This window comes from Rattus norvegicus, chromosome 2 (genome assembly GCF_036323735.1).
Source record: "Rattus norvegicus strain BN/NHsdMcwi chromosome 2, GRCr8, whole genome shotgun sequence".
In the NCBI taxonomy this organism is placed as follows: Eukaryota; Metazoa; Chordata; class Mammalia; order Rodentia; family Muridae; genus Rattus; species Rattus norvegicus.
Window position 1 is genome coordinate 63,431,614 of NC_086020.1, and position 22,392 is coordinate 63,454,005.

The 22,392-nt window shown below is 46.0% G+C and overlaps 1 protein-coding gene across 5 annotated transcripts in view; it reads right to left on the bottom strand.

Annotated features, from left to right (window-relative positions):
• Positions 1 to 22,392, bottom strand: part of Pdzd2 (PDZ domain containing 2) — a 385,871-nt gene that overhangs the window by 319,964 nt on the left and 43,515 nt on the right. The window contains exon 2 of one of the 5 annotated variants that reach the window (XM_039103086.2): positions 11,092 to 11,238. The exons of the other annotated variants lie outside the window; for them this stretch is intronic. The gene's annotated coding sequence lies outside the window, so the exon portion shown is untranslated. The remainder of the gene's footprint in view (positions 1 to 11,091; positions 11,239 to 22,392) is intronic. 5 annotated transcript variants of the gene reach the window in all.

Consider the following 22,392-nt stretch of genomic DNA (forward strand, 5'->3'; position numbering starts at 1 on the left):
ATCATGGTCCTGATACTCATGGGGTCTTACATCATGGTCCTGATGCTCATGGGGTCCTACATCATGGTCCTGATGCTCATGGGGTCTTACATCATGGTCCTGATGATCATGGGATCTTACATTATGGTCCTGATGCTCATGGGGTCTTACATCATGGTGTGATACTCAAGGGGTCTTACATCATGGTGGTGATGCTCAAGGGGTCTTACATCATGGTGGTGGTACTGATCAAGGGGTCTTACATCATGGTGGTGATGCTCATGGGGTCTTATATCATGGTGGTGATGCTTATAGTGTTTTGTATCATGGTCCTGATTCGCATGGAATCTTATACCATAGTGGTGATGCTCATAGGGTCTTAAATCATGATGTAATATTCATAGGGTTTTACATCATGGTGCTGGTGTTCACAGGATTAATTGCAATGACAATGCTCACTAGGCCTCAGAGACTCTCTAGGCACTGTGTCATTGGCAGCCACAACTAGTCAGTCAGCATTCACGACAAAAATCACCCGGCTCCCCCTGAGAGAGAATGAAGCCTAGGATAGGTGAAGAATTCTGGAACTGGACATGCCCACATTACTTCCTGGGAAGGAGAAGCAGAGTTCACAGGGCTGTATCTTACCCATGAATCGGTAGAATACTTTGTGGGCTAACACTCCTGCACTGCCTAAGTTACTTTTCTATTGCTGTGATAAACACAGGACCAAGGCAACTTATAAAAGAAAGCATTTAATTTGGGGGTTCACAGTTCCAGAGGGCTAGAGTCCATGACCACCATGGCAGAGAATATGGTAATGGGCACATAGCCATGACACTGGAACAGAAGCTAAAAGCTTACATATGACCCAAAAGCACCAGGCACACACAGAGAGAGAGAGAGAGAGAGAGAGAGAGAGAGACAGAGACAGAGACAGAGACAGAGACAGACAGAGACAGACAGACAGACACAGAGACAGACAGACAGACAGACAGACACAGAGACAGACAGACAGAATGGCATTGGCTTTTGAAAATTCAAAGCCCATCCCTAGTGACATATCTCTTCCAACGATGCCACACACGCTTCATCTTTCCCATCCAGTTCCACCAGTTCAACCAGTCAAATATATGAGACTATGGGGATCATTCCCTTCAAACTGCCACATCCACCCACAAAGACATGAGGGCACCATCATTACTTTTGATGTGACCACTGGCTCCAATTTTCTCATCTTTCATGGCCCAGTAGTGCCTCACTGTCAAAGATGGCTGCCTTTAGTACTTCAGTCCTTCCTTGACTGTGAAAACCTGCTTTTCTGTCCCTTTGAGGCTGAGCTGCTCTATGACAGCTACATCTATAGGGTGAAGTAGAAGCGACCCCATCTTTCTATTAAGCCCTGATCTGCCATGGAAGTCATGGTGACCTTGCTAAGGAGACCACATGGAGAAAGAAAGCCCCAAAGGAAGAGGTCCTGTGGCCATAGAGAGAAAGAAAGAAGAGGTTTAGCCACCTTTGTGACCCAGCTAAACTCACCCTTCCCACTGCTCTCTGACAGGACCTCTCACTTAATAACAGAGCCTTCCTAGACCCTCTAGACCAGCCCAGTCACAAGCCGAATCCCACTTAGAGACCCAACAATCCCACATCAAGCAAAACGTTGCTCAGCCAAACTCTACCAAGATATCATGAGCCACAGAATCATGAGTTTATATAAAATGGCTGTTATAACCCATACATTTGAGATAAGGCTCTCTGAGATCAGCTGTGCTTAGGCCCCATTCACACCACCACAGGAACACTTCTCAGGGCTCTGGGTTCCCCATGCAAATCCTCTGGAGTCTTACCATATCCAGGACAGGACTGGACCCCCGATTTGGAACGATAAACCACAGTTCTGCTATCCCACAACCATGGCCTCTGCTCACTGCCAACCTCTCTCCTAGGCTGATGGCTACAAGTCCTCAGGAACTCAAGTTAATTACTGACTTTAAGACTCAAAGGTTCTAAGTGTTGTCTGTTTATTGTTCTATTTTTAAGGGCTACAAAGGGCAAACACCCCCTCCTTCTGAGACTGGTGCCTTTGAGAGCGGCAGCCAGGGCCTGAGCTACAGGCTGCCTTAGATAAGACAGCCCCCAACCCCCACTCCTGCCATAGTCACGCTTGGTCTGCTAAAGTCATGTGTGGTTCTGAAGCTTAAAGGGCCTAACTACTACATTTGGCTTATATATATGATGTGACTAGCTCAGGGTCAAGGGAAACAGTGACAAGTATAGGCAGCCTCTCACCTTGAGGGCCTGTTTAGGAGTGGTCTGTTTCCTCCTCCTCCCTCCCTGCGTGGATAGTGGAGGTGGGGAATACCAGGAAAGCACTTCCTGTCTCCTGCTGCTTGTGCATTTCCTTGAGGATCCCCTCGGTTTGGACACTGGTTTGGACACATATACCGTCAATGGTCGTGCTTTTTCTCTGAGTCTTCTCTTCCATTTACGTGTAGGGAATGTTCTAGTCTCAGGAAGCAGTATGAGAGATACCGTGGACTTCAGAGAAATGGGGCCTAATGGGGCTCTCTTCTCTCAGTCTCTCTTTACAGCACAGGTTTACATGTGATTGTGTGTTCGCTCACATACGCCTGCCACTGCTGTCTGATTCCTCACCAGAGGCCCAAACCAACAGAGACCACTCCATCTCAGATCTGAGCCTCCAGAATTGCAAGATCAGTAAATTATCTCTGGGGCCAGTGAGATGGCTCATCAGGAGAAAGGCGCCTGCTGTGCAAGTTGACCACCTACCTTCCAGCCCCAGGACCTACAGGGTGGAAGGGAAAAATAAACGTGCAGATTGTCTTTCTGATCCATGAGAATGTCCCCCACCACGCATAAAATAAAATAAAAATTTAAATGTAATTCTCAGGACATTTAAAAATAAATAAAAAATAAATGGTTTATCTCTACTCGGTCATCTCAGGTATTTTATTGTAGTAACATTAAGCTAACTAATGCAGGTTTCTAGGGGACACTTCTTCCTAAGAAAGCTAATGTGGTCACTCCTCTACTTTAAACCTTCCCACCCCACACACACACACACACACACACACACACACACACACACACACACACATTCACATACAGTCACACATACACTCATACACACACGCACGCATGCACACACACATTCACATACACATACTCACACACATACATTCACATACACACACTCACACACACATACACACACATGCACATTCACATACACACACTCACACACACTTACATTCACATACACTCACATACATACACTCACACACACATACTCGCACACATACATTCACATACACACACATACATTCACACACACATACATTCACATACATTCACATACACACACATACATTCACATACACACACATACATTCACACACACATACATTCACACACACATTCACATACACTCACACACACATTCACACACACATACATTCACATACATTCACACACACATATTCACAGACACATTCACATACATACACACACATTCACATACATTCACATACACACACATACATTCACAGACACACACATACATTCACAGACACACACACATTCACATACATACACATACACTCACACACACACATTCCCATACACACACACATACATTCACAGACACACACACACACACACATTCACATACATACACTCACACATACATTCACATACACACACTCACACACAGTAGCTTAGCAATTGTACATTTTCTGGTTAGTGGAGCGCCCTTTAATTAGGCAGAATAGCATGTTCTGCTGCAAAACCACAAGGCGTGGGGCTTACTGGGTTGGTTTCAGCAAAAAGGATAGTCCAGATCTCTCCGCCAAGATCTGTCACAGATGAACAGCTGCCTAGTCCCCGGCATCTGGAGAGGCCTCCTGGGCTGTGACCTCTGCTTGAATATCCAAGGGGACATCAAATAGCTCCTTTGACAACAGCTAATCCCATAGGCTGTAGCCTGGGAAAAGGCTTCCACGTGCACTTTTCATTACAAATGCTAATTCCCCGAGTGCTCTACCTGAAGCACTGCAAATACCCGTGGTAGTTTGAATAAAAATGGATCCCATGTTTAGGGGATGGCCCATAGGGAGTGGCATTATTAGGAGGCGTGGCCTTGTTGGAGGAAGTGTGTATCATTCTCTCAAGGACCATGTCTGCCTTTGTGCCACCTTGCTTCTTGCATTGACAGTAATGAACTAAACCTGTAGCTAAAACTATAAGCCTGCCCCAATGAAATGCTCTCCTTTATAAGAGTTGCCAAGGTCACGGTGCCTCTTCACAGCAATGAAACCCTAGCTGAGACACAAGCTGTCTCCTTAACCACGGCAGTGATGCGGTGGAGCGAGGTTCACAGACCTTCTGTACTTATACACGAGGGAACTTGGGGGTCAGAGACATTTAGAAAGGGAGTTCAACTGAGGACACCAAACTGGGGGCTTCCCTTAATGCTTTATTTTCATAGTGGGAGAATGAAATTACTTATGAAAGAGAGGTTCCAGATTGATCTCCGCCTGATACCAGGTCGCAAGTCTGGACTTGGTTCAGCCACCATGCTGAACACTAGTACCCGGGTCTGACTGTATGGTAGGCTTGGTGAGTCTCAGTCCCCTAATCTGATGGACGCACCCACTGCACCTGCAGCCTGGCTTTAGAAATGACTTTCAGAGAAGAGTTTTTGTCACACCATGGAACCAAAATATTACTTGTCCCTTTAAAATATCTTGAAGGGTTCTAGAAGTCTGAAGGGAAAAAAAAAAAACAAAAAACAAAAAACAAAAAAACAAGCATAATCCAGGCCTAGAAAACAGCCAAGGAGAAGCAAACGCCCAGGCTCCTGCCACGCAGCCCTTCCCATGGCCCAGGGGAATTCATGGTTGGATCTGGATACCAAAAGTAAAGGGTATCCAGGGAACATGATTGTTCCCTACTATCCACTCCCATGCTATGCAATTCTGATTCACAATTGTGGGTGAATGGTATCTGAGATCAGAGTGGAGCGGGGCCAGGCAAGGCAGGGCCAGGGATTTAGATAAAAAGGTTGCAAAAGATAGGGTGGAAAAAGCCAGACCAAAATTGAAGAGATTGAACACAATCGGTACAATCTATACGGGCATGGCCTTCCCTGCCACCGGATTCTGGCAGCATTCCACCCATCTGAGAATGAGGGCCTCTGAGCTGCTGCCACTACTGGGAAGAGGTGAGATGGGGCCAGCGCACAGGGGACTGAGCAGGTTTCGAGTCAGCTAAGAATGAACAGCGCTGAGATGCTTTAGGCTTCTGGGACCAAATGTGAACTTGCAGTGGTCTCCCGTCTTCCTGCAGAGTGTATGCTAGTTTCCACAGGCCAGGTGCCTTTGCCACACTTCCTGAGGCTGGAAGTCACAGTGTCAGGGCCCCATGCTTCTCCTCAGTGTGCACACGTGTGCCGCAGAACGGGGTACCCCGGTGTCTTTCTTTACTACAAGAATCCCAGTCCTGTTGGATCAGGGTCCCACCCTTCTGACCTCCAAATCCAGTCAGACTGAGGGTAGAGCGTCATCACATGAACCTAGCAAACGGCAGGCTAGAACTCAGTTCTTTAACAACGGGAACAGGAGGTGAAGGTTGCTCTGCTTCTTAGTCAGCTTTCTCACTATGCTCTCTCCAGAGGTTTTTGCCATGTACTCTGCCTGTGCCAGGAGCTGCTCCTGATCCCCAACATGCCCATCTGCCAAATGGGTCACCAGGTTGGTTCTTCTCAGTACTGCTCCTTCCAATGGAATATAGCTTCAGTCCAGTCCTTGAGCTAGAGCCCCACTGTGAGAGACAAGCAGGTCAAATTCTGTGCCCACTGCCATTTCTTATTTATAGACTGAGGTGATTTCTATCCTTAATATATATTTTTTTAAACCCAGGGCCTTGCGCTTCCTAGGCAAGTGCTCTACCACTGAGCTAAATCCCCAACCCCTATCCTTAATATTTTAAACTACATTCGTTTGTCTATTTGTGTGTGCATACATGTGTGCTGTGGAGCACACATGGAGATCACTTGACTCAGATTTGGGTCTGTTTTAGGCTTTGTGGCAAGTGCATTGACTTGCTGAGCCAACTCATCTGTTTTCACTCCCCCAGCCCCCCTCTCTCCCTTTCTCTTTCAGAGGTTTTACCCTGCTCTGATTGACTTACAACTTACTAAGTAGACTAGGCTGGCCTTGAACTCATGAAGAATCACTTGCTTCTGCCTCCTTAAGTCCAGAATAAAGGCTTGTGCTTCCACACTCAGATAATTGAGGTTATTTCTTAATACATTACACTATGTGCTTTCTCCTAAAGGCAACTGAGAATCAGAACTGTGTCTGCTCTTCTCAAATACTCCAGAGCATATGGGAAATACACTGGTCAATCTATCCATCCGTCCATCGGTCCATCCATCCATGCATGCATCCATTCTTCTTGCAGGAAACATTTGCAGAACACTTGCTACATGAAGTCATTCCTCAGCTACGTGGGACTGACCTGCTTGGGAGCAAACCCAGCCGAGGTTCTCTCCTGGAACATTTACACTTCTAATCTTACCTTCCTGACCATATTTTCCCTTTGCTCTGATAATTTCATTTAAAAGATACCTGCTGTCTTTTTCCCCTCCCAAACATATGAAGCTCACAAGGTTTCTTTGAGACAGGGTCTCACAGTGTAGTCCAGGCAGATCTAGAAATGACTATCTAGTCTGGGCTGACTCCACACTTGCCAGCAACCCACATGCTTCAGACTCCCAAGTGCTAAGATTTTAGGCACGAGACACAATACTCAGTGTTCCAGTCTTGCTAAGTTATAATCTTATTAAACTATATGCTTTTATAAGAGCCAAATTTACTTTTTAAATTTTTTAGGGGGCCGGTAAAATAGCTTAGCTCAACGGTTCTCAAACTGTGGTCATGACTTTTTTTGGCAAGCACTGTCTCCAGAAAATATTTACATTACGATTCCTAACAGTAGCAAAATTACAGTTATAAAGTAGCAACATGAAAATAATTTTATGGTAGGGGTCACCACACCATAAGGAACTGTATTAAAGGGTCACAGCATTAGGGAGGTTGAGAAACACTGCCTTAGCTGTTAAAGGCACTTGAAGACCTGAGTTCAATGCTTGCAACTTGACCTGGTAGAAGCAGAGAACCGAGTCCTGCAATTCGGCCTCAGACCTATGCATGTGTGTTGTAGCACATGCTTAGCCATGGAGGGGTGTTTCTTATTGGCTTGCTCAGCCTGCTTTCTTATAGAACCCAGGACCACAAGCCCAGTGTTGGCCCCACCCACAATGGGTGGGGCCTTCCCCATCAATCACTCATTAAGAACAGTCAAGCAACTGGGAGGGCACGGGCCATCCTTCCCACTTCCTCTCTGTCCTAGCAGGCTGGGAACGGAATTCATAGCTGCTCCGCGGCACCCACCAGAGTCCTAGCCAGCATCCACGTGGGTATTTTTAAGATAGGCTGATTGTAAGGAAATTTTAATTGATATTTGTAATATACTAACCACATCCCTGGGTCAATACAAGGTAATTTCTATCTTCCCAAATCCCAGATAGTCTTTAAAAACAGCTTCTTTTTCTGTCTCCTCTTAGTGCACGTTCGTCAGCCGTCTAGTTGGTGGTATTCCTCCATGTGCTAGCTACACTTTCATGCTTCCTTACAGGGCAGAGAGTAAACTTCCGGAAGGGATGGGGCTGACAGACAGTGAATATTCCTCATCCACAGGCTACAATCCAGGTTTATTTATGTCCAAGGTGATGTACTAGGCAGACATTCTCTCCCGTTCTCACTTGCTTTTTACCTTTTAAATTCAGCCCTGTTTATAAAAACATGTGTTTTTTTCCCTTTAACTAGTGTGAATGGAATTCTTCTGTAGTCAAAAGAAATGTGATTTATGTTGCTAGAACATGCCCGTCTTTTAACATAGGGGAAAGCAGTTATAATTCAAACAGAAGAAGAGCTTCACATAATCAGAAGCAAAGGAGAAGGCTATTATGATACTTTTTATAACAGGAAGAATTTGCAGCCGGAATATTTGTGTCAAGCATTTGACATACAAAACCGTCCAGTGCATATCCTGAGCTGAGTTAAAACTCACTGTTTAGCCAAAGACGACCTTGAGCTTCTCGTCACAAGTGAGTGCCAGGATGCCCAGTGTATGTGGCACTGGGATCTAACCCAGGCCCTCAGGCATGCTAGTCAAGCGCTCTACCCACTGAGCTACATCTTCAGCCCCTCGGTCTTTTTTTAAAAGACATCTTTCAAAGGCTCCTTTGTGGGGCTGCGGATTTAGCTCAGTGGTAGAGCGCTTACCTAGGAAGCCCAAGGCCCTGGGTTTGGTCCCCAGCTCCGAAAAAAAGAACCAAAAAAAAAAAAAAAAAAAAAAAGGCTCCTTTGTGAAATGGGAAGATGCCATGTAATATTCTGGAGAAAAAGCAGTATACGAATTATAGAACATGGCCATAATTTTATAAGCATTGCATTTATAGGCCCACACCCGATACACATAGGGAAAAGATTAACAAGAGATAGCTTGATATCAATAGCATCTACACGTGGTAAAATTAAATTTACTTCGTTTTTTTTTTTATTTTTCTGCAATCTACACAGAGTGTGTAAAATGGACTCCTTTGGCGACATGAGCTGCACTGGGAACATGAGGATCACCCATTACTGTGGGGTCTGGCCCTTACCCCTCCTGTTCCTAGTGTTCAGAAAATATCCCGTTAAGTCATAATAAAGGCTGCATATCTTTAAAGAACCCTGTAATTCGGGCTTTCCGCAGAGTCCAACGGACGCTCTCCCCAATTACAGCAAAAGCTTGTCTGGAAGTGAAAAATGGATATTCCGTCATCCTGTTGAGAGAGGAGGGAGCCCTTCACTGCTCCAACATAGGGGTGGGCTGGGGAGCTCGGCTGGGGACCAGTTGTCATTTCCAAGGAGAACAGCAAGGGCTGTACACAGTCAAGCAACTGGGAGGGCATGGGCCATCCTTCCCACTTCCTCTCTGTCCTAGCAGGCTGGGAATGGAATTCACAGCCACTCCGCGGCACCCACCAGAGTCCTAGCCAGCATCCATGTGGGTATTTTTAACAAGGCATAAAACTTGCAATTCTATTAAAAACACATGTCTCTTGTTTCAAAGCACAGTTAGCAACAGACACTGCATATGGGCAAACATACCACCAACCAGGGGGACACTCTCATTCAATTCTGTTCTCCCATTCTGCATTTTTGGGGACTTTGTATCTTCCTTTATTTCCTGAAGAAATGCATTTCTTTTGGTGGTAATAAACTTGGAGAATTCCTCGTGTTTTTTTTTCCCTCCGAAATCCGGAAGAGATTGTACTACTGCTGACAAACACTCCCTGGGCCCATTTGTGCTATTACTTCTCAGAATGAAGGCAAAGATTGATGGGGTAAAGTCTGAAATGTGAGAGGAATGGGGGAAGAGACAGCTGATGAGCCAGAGAGAGAGGACAAACCGGAACCCCAGATGCTGGAAGATCGGTTTTTGTTGCTATGCTGACTAGTTTTATGTCAACTTGACACAAGGTAGAGTCGTCAGAGAGAAGGGAGCCTCAATTGAGAAAATGCCTCTAAAAGATTGCGTGTAAGAAAGCCTGCAGGACATTTTCTTAATGCGTGATTGATGGGGAAGGCCCCACCCATTGTGGGTGGGGCCAACACTAGGCTGGTGGTCCTGGGTTCTATAAGAAAGCAGGCTGAGCAAACCATGGCGAGCAAGCCAATAAGAAACACCCCTCCACGGCTTCTGTATCAGCTCCTGCCTCTGAGTTCCTGCCCTGACTTCCTTCGATGATGGACGACCATGTGGAAGTGTCGGCCAAAATAAAGCCTTTCCTCCCCAACTTGCTTTGGACCTGGTGCTTCATCATAGCAATAGTGACCCTAACAAGACAGTTGTCCAAGCATCCAATTCAAGTCCATCTCATGCCAGTATCTGGGCTAGGGGTCCTGAGATGTGTCAGGGAAGTGTCCTTGGCCTCTTTAAAATAAGGGAAGTAGACAGGGAATATAGCTCAATGTAGAATGCTTGCCTAGCATGCGCAGGGCCCTAGAGCTCATGTGAACACAAGCAAAGATTTGGCTTGTCTTAAACTGTAAAGTGCATTCAGTGATAAAGACCCTGAGCCTGCTGTTAGACAGACCCAGCTGTAAATACAGTATTTACAGCATAACTTATCTAGACCTTAATTTTCCCATCTGTACAATGGAAAAACATTGCTGCTGACTGGTTTGTTCCTGGTATTTGCCTTTTCTGCCTCTGCATGGATGCAGGGGTGGGGCAGGGTGGGGCGGGGATCTTTATCCACCACTCCTCTATTAGTGGTACACTTATCTCCTGTAATCATCAAGAGATCCTGTAAGAGGGTAGCGATAATCACCCAGCATCTTAGCGTTGCTAAGAATGGCCTCCATGTCCAAGAGCCAATGTGTCATCCAGAACACGGGCTGTGCGGGAAGCCAGTTCCCCCTCACACAAATTACTAGGCACTTAAAAGCTTCCTCTCAAATCCTGATGCTCAAGATAGAGGAAAAGGCAGGGAAGGAACCTCCAGATCTGGTATTTTAGGCTGCAGAGAGGGAAACAGAAAGCTTTATTTATCTGGGCTCCCCAGCTTGCTAATTAACTTTCGGACTGGAAACTATTCTCGTGTCGGCGCCTGCACATCTTCTCATTATTAGAAAAACATCTGCTCGTCATCTCCATGGTTTCCGACAGCCAGAGAGGACCAGAGTTCCATTCCCAGATGCAAATGTGTGACATCAAAGCTGCCTAGAGCACTAGATCCACCCCTCCTCGTCTCTTACCCTAGAGGGCACAGGCTTTAGGAGATTAGAAAAGTTATTGGATTTTCTAAATAAAATCAAGTGAAGCTACAAGAAGCTTGAGCAGACACCTCTCTCTCTCTCTCTCTCTCTCTCTCTCTCTCTCTCTCTGTGTGTGTGTGTGTGTGTGTGTGTGTGTGTGCATGTGTGACACACACACTAGAGGCATGCTGTTGAATGGTCAGGAGAAAGTACTTACCCATGCTTCAATTTGGTCACATAAAGTTTGGGCCACTGGATAGACATTTATGGGAGCATCCACCGGATGCTCAGTGCTGGAGGTTCATCATGGAGGAGAGAGAATTCATGTCCTGGACAGCAAGTGGTTCTCGAAGGACAACCATACCTGTTGTTGAGGCACAGTCAAGGGTTACTGCGTATAACCTGGCAATTGTGTCTCTAAGATAGAGGGGAGCCTGTGACACAGCAGTCCCTGGGAGACGGGGACACAAGCTCAGAGCAGTCTCAGCTCAAAGCACATCAGGATGACTCGTCTTCTCCCAACTGGGTCTAGGTAATCAATGGTACCTCTACTCAAGGCTGAAGGCTGTCCTAGCATTGAGGACTTCAATGCTAAACCCAGGCCAACCTGGCAGACTACGATGAGCTGACTGTGCTGCCTTCTTTCCCTTCTCCTCTTCTTTGTCCACCTTTTGCCACGAATATTAAACAGGTCAAATAGTTTTGCCTCCGTCTTCCTATTTATAAAGTGTGAAGAAAGCCAATCAGTCTCTCCCACAGGTGGTGAGATAGCCATGGGGCATGGCAAGGTGGGATGCGCTGGTACAAGGATCAGGGACACCGTGGGAGAACAAAGGAAGGGAGGCACATTTGAGCAGAGCCTTCAAATTCTACACTGACAACCAACGGAAACCAACTATTTAACTCATGGGCTCCTTCCACTCATCTGTCAAAGGCCCCCTCCTTTACAAGTCCTTCCTTGGCTCCAACCCCTCCTCTGTTTCCTTCCCCTCTGCCCCATCACTGTCTGAAGTTGGGCAGCAGCTTTACTTCCTGGCTCGCTTACTCCCTCGGGGCCCATCCCCCATCCCAGTGTGGAATGTTGGCTCACATCACATCCCCTCAAGTCTCATCCCCTCCTACCTCATGCAGCTATCCCTCAGTTTCAGTAAGTCCCTCCTCCATTGCTGTAGCCTCATCTTCAACTCCTTGAAAGTCAAGAGGTGTTTTTTCTATCACAGGGAACTGACTGGTAAAACGTCGTACAGCGCTTCTCCAAGCTTTTGGGGTGACATCTATATCAGCTTACCTGTGGGTAATTCCCACCCAAACTCCCAGTGAATGCTCAACACTGGGTGAGTATCAAGCCCTGTACAGAGCATGCTTTCCCCAATAGCTCCTTCCCCATGGTTGTACTCTATGCTCCCATTTTATGACTTTGGCATATTTGCCCTGCCAGCCTCATTACTTTTATGTTTGGGGCCTTGTTGTGTGACAAAACTTCTCCTGGGGAGACACAACACACACATCTCACTCCAGGTAGGGAGCCCATGATAGAAAAAAGTACAAAGACCACCAGAGTCCAACTTGGTAAAGCACGAGTTTTACTGGGGTTACTTACAGGGGCAGAAATTGCTCAAAAGCCCACTCCAGCATGGGTGACAGTTCACAAAGCTGGGAAGCTAGGGCACACTACAGCCTGCAGACAGCTCAACACATTGAAGTGTCCTTTCCAGGTGCCTTGGTCGATCTAAACCTCTTTCAGGCAACGGGTCTGGTCTTGGAATCTTCTTTGCAGCTCGGCTTGCCTGAGACTCTTCTTTCCTGCTTTGCTAGTCTGAGAAATGCTGAGAGTCCCTCTCAGACAAACCAAGCTACAAAAGAATGCCAAGCTGTAAAGAAGACTCCGAGACTCTAAGATTAGACCAGTGCCTAGGAAAGGTTACACCCACCAAGTCACTTAGAGCAGACAGTTTTCACCCTGCTGAGTGGTTCTGTAGGTTGAGCAGTGCACTCCAGGTTCCCAGCTTTGTGAGTTATCACCCATGCTGGGGGGACTTTGGTGATACAGCTGTCTTTAAGTAACTTCTGCTCCTGTAAATAACCCCTCACCCATACTCTTTTAAGTCACCCCAATAGAACTCATTGGTTCACCAAGGTGAACTTTGGTGGTATCCATACTTTGGTCTGTTGTGGGCTCCCTATTTGGGGTGTGTAACATCTCCCCAGGAAAAGTTTTGTAACACAACAGACCTATTATTTTAAAAAAATATTTTATTGAATATTTATGCTACATGCAAATAATGTGTTTTAATCAAGTCCATCCCCCATTCCCACCCTTCCTTACCCATTTCTGCTACTACGTTTCCTTCCCAATTTCATGTGCTTCCTTTCTTTTTAATTTAACACCTACTTAGTGCCACCTGTATGTGCGTGGGTGTGGGAACATCCACAGGAACATGGATAGTGCCTGCATCCTGGGATAAAATAACTCTCCCTCTTCAAGCAGCCACCAACTGCCAATCATGTTTCAGATAGGGTGGATTTTATAAGCTCCTCCCTTTTTAGAGAAAGAATCTCACAGTGCAGTCTCGGCTGGCCTGGAACTTACTAAGTAGACTAGGCTGGCCTCTGCCTCCCAAATGCTAGGACTAAATGCAAGCACTCTCCCATCCCACCCATTATTCAATAGTATTAGTGACTTTACACAAGTACTGCAATATGGAGACTGTGGATCTGAGAACTGAAACGAGCCAGGAAAACATGGGCAGTGTGCACAGCAGGGATACACTGGACTAATGTGCACAGCAGCAGGGATACACTGGACTAATGTGCACAGCAACATGGATACACTGGACTAATGTGCACAGCAGGGATACACTGGACTAATGTGCACAGCAGCAGGGATACACTGGACTAATGTGCACAGCAGCAGGGATACACTGGACTAATGTGCACAGCAGCAGGGATACACTGGACTAATGTGCACAGCAGCAGGGATACACTGGACTAATGTGCACAGCAGCAGGGATACACTGGACTAATGTGCACAGCAGCAGGGATACACTGGACTAATGTGCACAGCAGGGATACACTGGACTAAGAGATGGTTCAGGTTTGGAGCAAGACAGTGTACGTTTTCATCACTCTATTCAGAACAAAGTACAACATAAACTTTATGAATCACTTCTCCATTGCTGCAGGCTCATCTCCCACCCAGGCTGTTCTCTACTCAGAAGCCAAGAGGTGGTTTTTCTATCACACGCAGCTGATCTCAAAATCCTACCGTGGGTCCTCTAAGCTGCTGTGACAGCAGAAAACGCCTTTCCGAAATTTTCCATTTAATCATTTCTGAACAGATGTGACTGGAGGTAACGAAAACTGCCAAACACTGGTCTGGATATGCAGGGGAGGGATTACCCAGTCTTCATTCTCACCGGGCACACATCTGAGCTCTCCGCTCTGCCCTTTGCCCCTAGATTATAGCTATCATGAACCATGTGAATTCTTGCACACTGCATGCTATTTCACGCCTCTCTGCCTTCCAACTCCAGCTCAAAACCTGCCATCTCTGAAAAGCATTTCTGAACTGACCCCTCACCCACCCATCGTCCTTCCTCAGTTCTGGATTTCTCCCGTGTCCCTTCTGCTGCATTCTTAACACAGCGAGAAGTATGGCTTATATGCACATGTTACTCTCTTACCAAGATATAAATCCTCTGCACAGCATGTGCAGCACTCCAAACTACCTAACACAATCTAAACTCACCTCGGAGGCAAGCCTCGGGCGCTCATCTGTGGTAGACTCTCTAGATTAGGTGAACAGAGGTAGAAAGGCCTACTCTGAATGTGGGCAGCACCATTCCATGGGCTGCATGGCCCCAGACAGCATAGAAAGAAGCGAGGTGGGCACCAGCATTCATCTCCCCCCCTTCATCCTGACTACAGAGACAGTGTGGTCAGCTGCATCCAGCCCCACTGGCCAAGACATCCCCATCACGATGGACTGTGCCCTTGGAACCGTGAGCCAAAACAAACCCTTCCTTAATTTCTGTTTGTCAGGGCACTGTATCGCACAAGCAGGAAATGAAACTCATGAACGCTACTTCCGTTCCCATGGGCAGCACACTTCAATGTGTATGGTGCGAATAAACGCCAAACAGCACCAAGCTCCAAACAGCTCAGGTTCATCGACCCCTGAAAGCAGTCCAAGCAAACACAACCATCCCCTCTGACCTGAAGACCTACTACAAACCAAAGCCTGAGGCCTGGAAGCAGATGGCTCAGGGCTGCAGGTGTTCTTGGTGGTGGCGTAAGCTCCTAGCTTCCTAGGCCCTGGTCTCTCAACCTTAATAAGGGGTTAATAATGGCTCACGCTGTTATGTCATGAGGAATAAATGGAATTATTATGTAAAACTGTGAGTATTTAGTGGATGGTTCCCACCCAGTCCCACTCTCCCTTTCTCCCTGTGGTGCCAAAATAGTCAATCTGATAAAATCTGGATTCATATCAAACGCTGACAACTCCCATCTCCTGCAAGGCCATCCTAGGAAACGAGGAAGGAGACAAAGGCTGGCCCTGGATTGTGACCCTGGAGTGACACCAGTGTCCAGAGAATCCTCACTAGGTCCCCAGGTCAACAGGCTCCTTGGCTTGGAACACAGGCATTCCAGAGGTCTCCCTGTACCACGAAGCAGCTTCAGGGACTTCATTCCGTTACCACCCAGCATCCAGTATTGGCTCAGTGGCAGAGGAACAGTCTAGAAAGTAGACTAGAAATATACTCCCCAACTCAAAACAACATTACTTTTCTGCAAAGGCACACGGGCAAAAGTCTGACAAGACCAAGAGGATGCCTGCCTCCTTAAAGAAAACTGATGTCCTTCTTCCCCCAGAAGTTAGCAACTGTCAATCACGTTTCAAATATGGGTGGGATTTCATAAGACCCTCCATGATGAATAAGACAGGTTTTTTGAGATAGGATCTCACTATGTAGACTTAGCTGGCCTGAAACTAACTCACTGTGCAGACCAGCTGGCCTCTGGGTCTAAATACATGAGCTACCCAGCCCAGCCCATTAGTAAGAGTGACTTAACACAAGCACTGCCTGACTTAGCCTAGGCTATGTCAGAGAGCAAGAATTCCAGGTGATTTAGCATTCTACTAAGCATTTCCCCAGCTTCGTACAACACGATACTTTTGTTGTCTGACAGCATTTCCAATGCCCATTCCATTCTGTTTTTAATTTTTGAAAGTTATTTTTAATTATTTCATAATATCTAGTTTGAGATAGGAAGGATCTTGTGTGTGTATGTTGGAGGTGGGAGTGGTTCAGGTCATTCTTAATAAAGGACCAGTTCCATGCAAGGAGAAGATTAGACCTCAGGTGAGTTAAGCTCGGTGTGGTAGTTTAAATGGGAATGCTCATAGGCTAGAATACTTGGTCCTCAGTTGGTAGAACTGTTTGGGAAGGATTGGGAGGTGTGGCCTTGTCGGAGGAAGTGTTGGACTGGAAGCAGGCTTTGAGATTTCAAAAGCCCATGCTATTCTTAATTAGTGATCCATGCTTGTGGACCATATGTGAGTTCTCAGTGATTGCTTCAGTGTCATGCCTGCCTGCCCGCCTGCCTGCTGCCATGCTCCCCACCACGCTGTCATGAACTCAAACCCTTTGGAACAAAGAGTTCCTCCATGTTAAACCCTTTCTTTTATAAGTTGCCTCAGTATTTGGTGGTTTTTTGATGGCAATAGGAGAAAACAAAAACAAACAAACAACAAAAACTAAAACACTCAGTATTGGGCTCAAGTTGTAACCTCCAGCCATGTTCTGCAAACTGATGCAGTGAGGTCAGATCTGTGACCTGGGGTTCAAGGATGCTATGGTGACAACGGAACCTTCAGGTCATCAAGAACACCATGGCCATTTGTGAGAGATGGGTAGAAGTCCCCATCACTACTACCACCACAGGATAGAAGGGTATTCGTTGATTCTGAAACCATTAGGTGTTCTATTGGCCAGCACTCATGGGTCAGGGGAGTCCAGAATTTATGGGTCTGGAGATGAAAGGTACTTTGGGTTCAGTTAAGAAGCGCGAGGAAGCTAAGTGCAGTAGCACACACCAGAGGTCCCAATATTTGGGAGGCTGGGGCAGGAGGATCATGAATTTGAGACCAATCTGAGCCACATAGAAAGTCCCTATTTTAAAGTGACAAACAACAGGTGCTGTGAAAGAACACCTGCCTCTCCCAAGCATCCCCTCCAGCTCGTTCAGGCTTCACCTTTCATTAATTCTGTCATCCACCATTTACACTCTAAGGCCCTCTAGGGGGCAGTATTGATCCCCTGGGGCAGTGTAATGAACTAAGTCCACCCTCCCATGACTGCTATAGAGCTGGCACCTTTCAGGAATTTTAAGGAGTAACGGCAGGTGGACATTTGCTTGGCTCAGAGGCTGTACAAATCCAGGGCAGCACTGGAATGCTGATTTTTCCTCCTCTTTTTTTCTGTCTTAAGAGGCTGTGGAAATGAGAAGGATGGGGGGAGATAAGAGCAGCTGGCAGGAATATAGAACTCTGGGCAAGAGAATCAAAAACCGTTTCCAGTAGGATTCTGAGGAAGCTGTGCTCCTGTCTTCCTCCATGAAATTGTCAGTAAAATACGCATCCTTCAGCAAATGCTTCTCATGCCTGCCTGGGCAGAAATCAGTGAAGTGCTATTTCTGTTCTCAACATGAGGAGGAGGTAGGAACAAAACCTGGGCCTGGAGACCCTGCACAAATAAAAAGAGGTTCTCCCTGCCCGCACAGTGCATGGTGTAGTGGGAGGGAGACTTTGCAAATAAATAAACACCTATGGTTGTATTTGCCAAGACCAGCACTGAAAGAGATCTTGGGGGGAAAGTTGAAGGAAAACAAAATAAATAAATATGTACATACGTATGTATGTATGTATGTATGTATGTATGTATGTATGTATGTATTGGCTGGAGAGATGGATCAGTGATTTAACTGCATCTGCTGCTCTTTCAGAAGACCTGGGTTCAGATCCCAGCACCCCTATGGCAGCTCACAACCATCTGTTCCATAGGATCCAATGTCCCCTTCTGGCCTTCTCAGCGACCAGCCACACATGACACACGTATGTATACACAGGCAAAGACTTGTATACATAAAATAAAAAATAAATAAATCTTAAGTTTATACATTTTTGTTTTTCATTTTATTTGAGACAGGCTCTCGATTTAGCGCAAGGTAGACTAGAACTCACTGCATAACTGAGGGTAATTCCAAGATTCTGATCTTTCTGCCTCAATCGCCATATAAGTGAAGGGAAGGCAACCGAATCAGACCACAGTCTGCACTTCTCTGGGTGTCACCTCTGAGGACGACCTGTCAGAACCCTGGATGTGCCAGCACTTCTGCCCTGTGTTGTCTTGTCTTCCCAGAGTGACCACCATGATCATAGAGACAGTATTTACCTCATAGGGATGGCGGGGTGGTGCTTCCCACATGTCCACGTCTTCGTTGCTAGAACCTGTGAATGTCATATTATTTGGAAGAAGGGTCTTTGCAGCTGCACTGACGTTAAGGACCATGAGAGCAGATTCTTAGCTTATATCATCCGGGTTTTCCTGACATGCAATGCCACACACACTTATGAGAACGGCAGAAGGCAACCAGACAGGAGTGAGGCAGAGGCGGCAGCAGACAGCCATAGTGACAGATATCTAAGGAACGTGTGTGTTCCCTGTAGCTGGGCAAGGGAGAAAGAGGTCTCTCCAGTTCCTTCAAGCGGCAGAGTGGCCCTGCTGGCTCTTTGCTTTGGGGTCCAGGGTCTTCAGAATTGGGAAAAAATGAATGTCAATTTATTTAGAACCAGCAGTGGTTTGTTAAGAGGGTAGCGCACTGACCGTCCTGAACAGCGGCAGGACAGCGAGCCTCCCTGAAGCAGATCCAGGCACTGTGCAGGCATCCAAAACCCCATGCACTATTTCCATTTATCAGATGAGCAAACTGATACTGAGTGAGGAAAGTTAGCCAAGGTGGGTTGTGATGGAGGGAACATAACCCTACATGGACTGCTCTCTCCAGCTAGAAGACCAGAACCTCCTGGACAGTGTCCTACTTCTGTGCAGCTGGCTCAGGAATTTGCGCATTGGAGCTGAACTTATTTTTGATCCCAAATGATATTTTTACCAGATTTATCTCTGAGGTTTGGCTTCTTCTAAAAGTCAGGGGATGACTAATTGTGGGGACAAAAAGACAAGATCTCAGATGACCTGAGTGGTGTTTCTGATGGATTTGCCAGCACTTAAATAGCCCTGGTGTGCCTGTGAGGAGTATTTCTCATTCTTTGTGAGGAAAGCCTTGGAAGCCAAGGCACAACCCAGAGATGCCTCAGCATTGACTATAGGATAGATAGATAGATAGATAGATAGATAGATAGATAGATAGATAGATAGATAATAGATAGATAATAGATAGATATAGATAGATAGATGATCGATAGGTAGGTAGATAGATGATTGAAAGATAGATGATTGATAGATAGATGATAGATAGATAGATGATAGATGATAAATAGATAGATAATAGATAGATGATCGATAGATAGGTAGATGATTGAAAGACAGATAGATGATAGATGATTGATAGAGATAGATAGATAGATAGATAGATAGATAGATAGATAGGCAAACAGAGACAGACAGATAGATACACAATCTCTCCCTGTTTTGAACAAAGACTATGATAAACTAGATTGACAAGGAAGTATAATATAACATCCTGGAAATCTGCCAGAGATCAGTACACCAGAAACAAATTTCTAAAGTTTTTCTGGGAACCTCCTCAGGGAAAAGTCAGTTGGTTGTGCCCAGGAATCTGTAAGTCCAATTCACCATAATAGTACTCTGCAGACTCCAGTAAGAGAGGAGAAGCTGATGGACTAGAAGAAACTCCAATATGTTAACACATCAGATGTTCATATAGTTAGGCACGGCCTGGACCCACTTGAACAACAATAGACCTTGTAGCTACATGTGACTTTATCAGGAGGCAGAGCCTGGACAAATCCATCCTAAAACCCATGGATTTCCAGGTCCCAGCAGCCCTCATGTATAAGAAACAATTTGCTGATGCCTTTAACACCACTGCTTGGGTAACTGAAAATACTAATTGCCCCCAAGGAGGCTTGTAAACCCAACACAAAGCTCTCAAAGAGTAGCATTGTCCCATTGTGATCTGGTTAATCACCTCCTACTGAAAGAAATCCAGTTCTCTCAAGCAGAGCAAATATTCAGTCAATGTGGCCATGTATTTATTCAATCTCCACAGAGAAGGAAACAGAGAAGGCCCCTAAGAGGTCCCTTGAAATACTTTTCTTTAGCTTTTTTTTTTTTTGAGGTGGTCTGCTGGGCTACCAAATCTCATCTCAAGGGCTCAGCCTGTGTGGTCTCAAATGTAGTCAGTTCTTTGTCCTGTGTCACCTGGGAGCAAAGAAGGATAAGTAGAAAAGAGGCTTAGCATGGGACTTGCTGGGTTCTGTCACAAGGAAGGTGGGGGTGTAGTGAGGAACATGGGTCAATTTTAGGTGCAAGGTGCTGTTTATTCTCTAAGTGGATAACCTCAAGGACACACACACACACACACACACACACACACACACACACACCAGTGGATAGGAGGGGGACAGTCCTGCTTGATTCTCCCACCCCTACTTCTAGGAGATCTGTTCAGAGTCACCAAGGCTTTTGCTAAGGCAGGTCCACAAATTTGTTTCTAACTCCACAATCCAGAGAGCTTTGGCCCAGGAGTTTGCTCTACAAGGCATGAGGCACTCATGTTTTGCCTGATCTGAACTGAACTGCCGGGCTGCTTGAGCTCTCTCTCTATCTGGTCCTTACAATAGTCTTACACTGGGCTGCTGCAGTGACAATTTACTTGAAGACAAGGAGTTATACCAAACCCCACTGGAAGTACTTCCTGACACAGTACAGCTAGCACACGATCTTTCTAAAGATCCCTCAAAGGCTGAGCTCTAAACCACATCTGGCTCTGAGGGTTCCCAATAAAGAACCACGGGTTTGCCATTCCAAGAATGGATGATTAAAACATTTCCATCCCATGTTCATAGGCTGAGATCCCAGTACTCCCTCTCACTCTCTGCTTACCATGTGACAGCAGGAAGACAGAGGAGTTAGGGCACTGAAGGGAAAGTGCTTGCTGTGCAAACCTACATCTCATGTAAAAGCCAAGTATGGCTGCTCACTTCTGTAACCTTGGTGCTGGGTGGATAGAGAACATAGAAAGATCCCTGGAGCTCACTGGCCTGTTGGTCTAGATAAGATGACAAGCTCCACACTCAGTGAGAAACCCCATCTCAAAAATAAGGTGAAGAGAGATGGAGAATCCCTACACTGGATTCTACATGGGCACACACAGGTGAAAGATAGAGGGTCCCACATGTGGTGGTTTGGATAGGTTTAGCCCACATAGACTCGTGTGTTTGAATGCTTGGCCATAGGGAGTGGCACTATTAGGAGGTATGGCCTTGTTGGATGAAGGGCGTCACTGCATACGTGGGTGTTGAGGTCTCCCATGCTCAAGCTCCACCCCATTTTGGAGATAGCCTCTTCCTTGCTGCATTTGGATCAAGAAGTAGAACTCTGGGCTCCTCTAGCACCATGTCTGCCTGCACGCTGCCATGCTTCCCACCATGATGATGATGGACTGAACCTCCGAAACTGTAAGCCAGCCCCAATGAAATGTTTTTATTTATAAGAGTTGCCTTGGTCATGGTGTCTCTTCACAGCAATGAAAACCTCGCTAAGATGCCACATGTGAGAGACAGAGAGTGCTTACATTGAATCCCACATGTGCGTACACATAAAGTTGGGGGGTTTTAAGGAACAGATTCCTGTCCCCTTCTCTCTAGCTCTACTCCCTCCCTGTCCCACTCGGCCATGTGAAGATGAAAAAGGAGCTCCACAAGCCAGGAAGACAGCCCTCACCAGAATCAGCCATGCTGTTGCCCTGATTTCAGCTTTCTAGCCTCTTTTAAGTCACTAAATCCTTGGTGTTTTGTTATAGCGGCTTTAGCAGATTGATACTAATGAGTGCTGCTTCGACAAATAACTAAAAATGTGGAAGTATTTTTGGAACTAGTATTTTGGAACAGAGATTGTAAGAATTTTAAGGAGCATGGTCACCAGAAAAAGCACAGGTTGACACAAATAGACTGTTGGTACACATATTAAAAATAATAATAAAAAAAAACACTGTGGCAATTTAACTGAGAATCCCCCCCCCCATAGGCTCATCTATTTGAATACTTGGTCCTCAGTTGTTGGAATTGTCTGAGAAGGATTAGGAGGTGTGGCCTTGTTGGAGGTGGTGTGTCACTTGGGATGAGCTTGATGTTTAATAGACACATATCCAGTATACTCTTTGCCTCCTGCTTGTGAGATGTGGACTCTCAGATGTTCCTATCACTGCACTATCATGGACTCTAGTCCTCTGAACTGTAAGGCCGACTAAA